At 48.3% G+C, this 6,668-nt stretch overlaps 1 long non-coding RNA gene across 1 annotated transcript; it reads left to right on the forward strand.

Annotated features, from left to right (window-relative positions):
- Nucleotides 1-575: 575 nt before the first annotated feature.
- LOC143844560 (uncharacterized) lies at nucleotides 576-4,247 on the forward strand. Its single transcript, XR_013234033.1, has 3 exons — nucleotides 576-659; nucleotides 1,762-1,826; nucleotides 3,253-4,247. It is a non-coding gene; the product is annotated as an uncharacterized LOC143844560 (long non-coding RNA).
- The last annotated feature ends 2,421 nt before the right edge of the window (nucleotides 4,248-6,668 follow it).

Here is a 6,668-nt window from a genome sequence, read left to right on the forward strand (position 1 = left end):
GTTTGACTAGGGACCCCTCCGTGTGCAACGCGGACATGAAGCTGGAGTCCAGGCCGGGACACAGTTTTATGCAAGGGGGGGGGGAGCCTTCGCGTGCACGCGCGCTTCTTCACGAAGTGGGTCGCCGTGTTGGTCTGAAGCAGCGCAACAAAATAAAATCAGAGTCCAGGGGCCCCTTTAAGACCAACAAAGATTTCTTCAAGGCGTGAGCTTTCGAGTGCAAGCACTAAAGTGCTTGCACTCGAAAGCTCACGCCTTGAAGAAATCTTTGTTGGTCTTAAAGGCGCCCCTGGACTCTGATTTTGTTTGGGAATGCCTGAGGCTGCGTGCATGCACGCCCAAGCCCCCCCGCCCTTGCATCACCCTCGGCTGGTCTTGCAGCCAAGTGGTGGGGAGGCTCTGAGCCCCGGCTGCACTCTCCCTGCCTGCCTCTCCGCCCGGCCGCCCAGCTGGAGGCGCGTCGCTCCGAGCCCTGCGCCTGGGCAGCCCGGGGAGGGTGTGCCCGGAGCCTCGACGTGGCAGTTCCCCACGAGGGAGGGAGGGAGGGGAGGAGCTGCTGCTGCCGCTGCTGCCGCTGCTGCATCCGGCGCCTGTCACAGGCCCAGGGCGGAGGGGCTCCGGCGAGTCATTGGGCTGCGAGGCTGCCAGTCGGAAGAGAGGTCCGTCTGTTCAGGCCTGGCGAATGGGAGAGATCGGGGCTCGGCCCGGGGCGTCGGGGCTCCGCAGTGCGAGTGCTTTGCTGGCGTCACGTCGCTCACTCTCGGCGTGCCCTTCCTCGCAGGAGCGTTGTGAGGGCAATGAGGGACAGGCGAGCTACTTGGCGGAAGCAAAAATGCATTGCATTCTGGGGGCGGCGCAGGCCCTTGCCAGCTCCCCCTTGGGAAATCTCTGGAGAGATTGGGCCAGGCTGTGCTGTCAAGGGCAGGTGAAGCAATTTTGCTCTGTTGGGTCCTTGCCCAAGGCCTCCCTTCCTGGGAAGCTACTTCTTCTTTTCAGAGTTCATATTTAAACTCCACAGCGTATCGCTTCTGCTAAAATCCAAGGAGAGTCTTTAGCAGAACGCACTCTGGCCCCATGGAAAGGCTTATACATCTGGTTTGCTGGCCGCCACGCACAAAGAAGTCAGATGTGCTGGTTTTTGTTGTTGTTGTTTTTGTTGGTTAGTTTTGATCCGTGTCAGAAAGTAACCCGAAGCCCCTTTTTTGTAGGCTTGGCCTAGATGTCCAGAAAGACTTAAACAGATTTATTCAAGGCGTGCATGCACACTTCCCTCAGACAATGGAACAGGGATCGTAAGAGTATACAGATATAAGGGGAAAGTAAATTAGTGCCAAATTAAATAACAGTTTTTGCTTTAGTTTTAATTGGATTAAATTTATTCTGCAAAATATGGGGAGAGGACAAACTGGAGGAAATCCCATCGAGTTGCAGCCAGTTCTCCTCGTGCAATTCTCATTTGTAGAATTACATTGGCTTTGAAATCTGCTATATGTGCCTCTTCACTTCCTTATTCCCTTACTTGTACTCATAATCATGTTTTGCAGCTTGGTGTAGTGGTTAAGAGCAGAGAACTGGGTTGGATTCCCCACTCCTCCTCCACAGCAGCCAGCTGGGTGACCTTGGGCCACTCACAGTTCTCTCAGAGTGCTCTCAGTCTCATCTACCTCACAGGGGGCCTCTTGTGGGTTGTCGATTGTAAGCCGCTTTGAGACTCTTCTTTTAGCATAGTGCATGTTTAAAGCTGCTGTTTTTTGATTCCAGATACAATCAACAGGCTGACTCATGATTAGGCGACTTCCTTTGCCCATGCATTTTCTGTTAACAGAGTAAGTCATAGATATGCACATACTGTGTTTTTGGATTAGGACAAAAGGGCTTATAAAGGAACGATCATACTTCACCGAATCATAGAGTTGGAAGAGGCCATACAGGCCATCTAGTCCAACCCCCTGCTCAACGCAGGATCAGCCCAAAGCTTCCTAAAGCATCCAAGAAAAGTGTGTATCCAACCTTTGCTTGAAGACTGCCAGTGAGGGGGAGCTCACCACCTCCTTAGGCAGCCTATTCCACTGCTGAACTACTCTAACTGTGAAATTTTTTCCCCTGATTTCTAGCCTATATCGTTGTACTTGTAGTTTAAACCCATTACTGCACGTCCTTTCCTCTGCAGCCAACGGAAACAGCATCCTGCCCTCCTCCAAGTGATAACCTTTCAATACTTGATAGTCCAGAGTACAGATAGACTGACTATATGGCTGACTAGCAGAGAGAGAATGAGAGAGAAGCTTCTGAGAAGAAGCAGGAAATTGCCCCTAAGAGTAGCAATCTAGAAACTGACAAGAAGTAACACTTAACAGGAGAGAAAGGTCCTGACCTCACTGACCTATCTAATGGTCTTCTTACTGCCCCCTTCAGGCTCTTCTTCTCTTCCTATCTTTGTACACCAGACATTGCCTATTCCAACATTTTAATGGGCTTGGGATTCATGATGTGTATCCAAGACTGAGAATGGCTTTTTGGTGCATGTAGGCCAGATATATGAGCCTCTTGTGGTGCAGAGTGGTAAAGCAGCAGACATGCTGTCTGAACCTCCATCCATGAGTCTGGGAGTTCAATCCCAGCAGCCGGCTCAAGGTTGACTCAACCTTCAATCCTTCTGAGGTTGGTAAAATGATTAGCCTTCGGGGAGGGCGGTATATAAATCTAAATAAATAAAATAAATAAATTACCCAGCTTGCTGCTGGGGGGTAAACGGTAATGACTGGGGAAGGCACTGGCAAACCACCCCGTATTGAGTCTGCCATGGAAACGCTAGAGGGCGTCACCCCAAGGGTCAGACATGACTCGGTGCTTGCACAGGGGATACCTTTACCTTTAGGCCAGATATATGCTCATCCAAATAAATCTGTGTGCAGTATTTAAATGTCTTAAAAATATACGATCTACGTATGAGAAAATTACAAAGAGGTTATGTGTGGTAAAAGAATTTTGCTAGTGGAGAAAGGAACTGATTCCACTTGGGTTTTTTTACCCGTATGCAACAACTGTTCAATAGGCTTAGCAGTTGTGCATATCGAACTGATTTGGGTATGTGATTTACCATTCAAGTAATGTCATGTTGGAAGGGACTTCATGGGTCATCTAGTCTCTGGAAGCTTCCTTATATATGCACATGTTGTGTAGTAGCCCAGTTTGTCTTCTGGTATCAGTTAAAGTTCTAATCATTTCTTTGTGCTCTTCTACTGTTGACAGGTTTTGCTCCCAAAATAGCTGGATATTTGGCAACAAGCACTGAGGTCTGCTGAATCTATGGAAGGACCTTTAGGATGAATTGGGATAAAAGGTGCTTAGTGTAAGACATTATTAAGGAGAAAGGGAAACTGCTGCATAGTTTTCTGTGGTACATGTGGTCTAAATCAGTGGTCCCCAACCTTTTTATCACCGGGGACCAGTCAACGCTTGACAATTTTACTGAGGCCCGGGGGGGAGTAGGCTTTTGCCGAGGGACGTTGCTGCCGACTGAGCCCCTGCTCCATTTGCTTTCCCGCTGGCGCCCCTGACTTCCCGCCACCCACTGGGGGGCTCTTGCCAGCAGCAGCTGCGCAGTGTTATGCCGAGGGGGGAGCCCCAGCCATGGCAGCCGCTGGAGAGCACCAAAGGTGAGCCAGCGGTAGAGTGGCAGGGCAGCCCCCGAGGCAGAAGCCGGGGAGGAGGATGAGGAGGAGCTGCGGCCCGGTACCGGTCCCCAGACCGGAGGTTGGGGACCACTGGTCTAAATGAAGCAGTTTGGATTTGTTTTGAGAATCTGAAAGTGCAAAACCTTCTGGGGCTCTTTCTCTCCTGAATTCATTTCCCCTGTACAAATAATTAAAAAAATGAAAACACACTGAAACTTTGAACTTTCTTCTAAGGGAATAACAAAAAGACCATTAATAGGAAAAATATTTTAAAAACCCAGGATAGCATTTGAGTTTTAGAACTTTAATGATTCACTATTATATGAAGTTACCTAAGGGAAAGGAATGGGGGGGGGGGGACACAGAGGGTGAGCTAGGGAGGTGATGTGAAACTACTGTGTGTGTGGAGCCAAACAAAGAAGTGGGCAAGAGACTGCTGGAAATGGTCTTTTTCTTTCTTCCAAGAACTTGGGGAAGGGCCGTGATGCCAGGTGACCAACAATGCTTCATCTGTGCCATTGAAATGCAGGCATCAGGGTGAGAGTAGCAAGGACTAACAGTATCCTATAACATCCAAATTTAGTTTCTTTTGTTGAGAAGATCCAAATGCATTCTGTACATCAGGGGTAGTCAACCTGTGGTCCTCCAGATGTCCATGGACTTCAATTCCCATGAGCTCCTGCCAGGAAATGCTGGCAGGAGCTCATGGGAATTGAAGTCCATGGACATCTGGAGGACCACAGGTTGACTACCCCTGATGTACATTATACTAAATAATGTACAGAACTCACTGGGTTTTAGGGTTGCCATGCTGTAATATGAAGACTGGAGAACTGCAACCTGCTGACAATTACCTACTTTTCTCCATTTCCCCTTTGTGACAGCTGTTTTCTCAGTAGAGAACAGTGGGAAAACATACCTTGAGCTAGCTAATGTTGGAATTATTACAATGACTTAAGTGGGCCAGGAAATGTGAGGGGACAAAGGGAAGAAGAAAGTACAAGAAAGTTTACAGGTGGTCAGAATTTTCTTCAAAAGTAAAACAGAGCAGTGTTGTCCCCAGTCCCTGAAGGAGAAGAAAGGCCCTCAGCAATAGAATCACAGGTGATCTTCACAGGTGATCTTGTTCCCACTGAAGAGGGCAGGTTGGGATCTCCTCAACTACAGGCTGGAAGTTGTACTAGGATCGTTTCAGATACTCCAGCACTTTGGCACTTTGGCCCCGGGACGTAATCAATGTAGAACACTGTGACATTATCTGAGCCAGTTCAGATAACAGGTATGGCTTTCTGTCAAAATAGAAACTTGCTTCCGTGGAGATTTACCAGCAACCATTACAAAATGTCAATGAAAAATGGTGAGAAAAGCACTCTGACATGGTTTGTTTATTCTCAGTGATTCAGTGTTTTATTTTTCTGTAGACTTTTTTCGGGAAAGAGACAGGGAAGGTTTTTCATGGAAACACCACTCACCTGTTAAATGAGTACCAGTGTTACAGAACAAACACGCAGAGCTAGTGCCAGCCTCGTTAGATTAGATACCAGTTTCCCTGCACAAAACGGCTGCTTTAGAGGGTATACTCTCTATGTTGGCAGAGTAATGAACACAGCAACGGTGTACAACCCGATTAAAGAGCAGGTAAAGGTTTATACTTTGGCCACCTCATGAGAAGGAAGGACTCCCTGGAGAAGAGCCTAATGCTGGGAGCGATCGAGGGCAAAAGAAGAAGGGGACGACAGAGAATGAGGTGGCTGGATGGAGTCACTGAAGCAGTAGGTGCAAATTTAAATGGACTCCGGGGAATGGTAGAGGACAGGAAGGCCTGGAGGATCATTGTCCATGGGGTCGCGATGGGTCAGACATGACTTCACACCTAACAACAACAAAAGGTTTATTTAGGAAATAATATGCTTGATAGAAAGGAGAGAGAGTGGTAGGTTCTAGGGTTGGGCATTTCGGTGTCCGAAGCAGCCGTTCGCGCCCTAAGCAGCCAGTGCCGCGGCACTAACGGCCGCTTCAGATGCCGAAGTTCCCAACCCTAATAGATTCCTAATTGTTGGAAATAGCGTTCTATGCGATGTCTCCTGACGAGACTCAAACAGGAAGTCTCTTCACCATAGAATTAGTGAGATAGGGACCCTGACCATCTCATTGACCCTAGAGCAGGGATGGGCAAATCGTGGCCCTCCAGCTGTCCATGGACTACAAATCCCTTGGGCCCCTGAAAGATATAGCCCCTGAATGGGGCTCATGGGAATTGTAGTCCATGGACAGCTGGAGGGCCACAATTTTGCTCCCAAACTGCGTTAAGGGACTTGTGATGGGACCCTACAGGGATGTTGTACACCCTACAGCTTGCTCATAGGGTGAAGGTTAGCATCCCTGGTCAGGTGGCTGCCTGATAATTAGGTATTTTCTGTGTATCTTTGCTTAGGGCTGTCTGTTTTCTGTCAGCAACATGACAATTAGTGACTGTGTAGGCACTGAGCCCTGAACTTGTTTTTCATTTTCTCTGGATGTGGATACTGTGTTGTTAAGCTGATGGAGCTAAATATGCCAATTTGCTTTGTGAATTGTGCTAAGGCTGCAGGGACTTCATTAGCTGAGTAGTAAAAGTCTTAGCTTGTTTCAACTGTTATCTGTAGTTCTAGTTTAATATAGTTACATGTGGTGTGTTCATTTGCACAGCAATTGGTGGGATCCAGATGGAATTTTCCTGCCTCCTGGGGTTGCCAGCCCCCCTTCCCTGGCTACCGACCAGATCCAGGTTGTGAAACCTCTGGAGATTTGGTGCTGCAGCTTGGGGACATGCACACATGCACACACACACATGAGAGAAGCAGGTGGGACCTCTCACACCCCCAAGGACTATTTGGTTTAGCTTAGCAGTGCCAGGATCAGTGAATGGAAACAAGCAGGAGAGGGAGAGCTGGACAAGATTTTCCTGGCTGTTATCACCTTGTATTCTTGCAGCTCTATGGGAGATAGGGT

This window comes from Paroedura picta, chromosome 9 (assembly GCF_049243985.1).
Source record: "Paroedura picta isolate Pp20150507F chromosome 9, Ppicta_v3.0, whole genome shotgun sequence".
Taxonomy (NCBI): Eukaryota; Metazoa; Chordata; class Lepidosauria; order Squamata; family Gekkonidae; genus Paroedura; species Paroedura picta.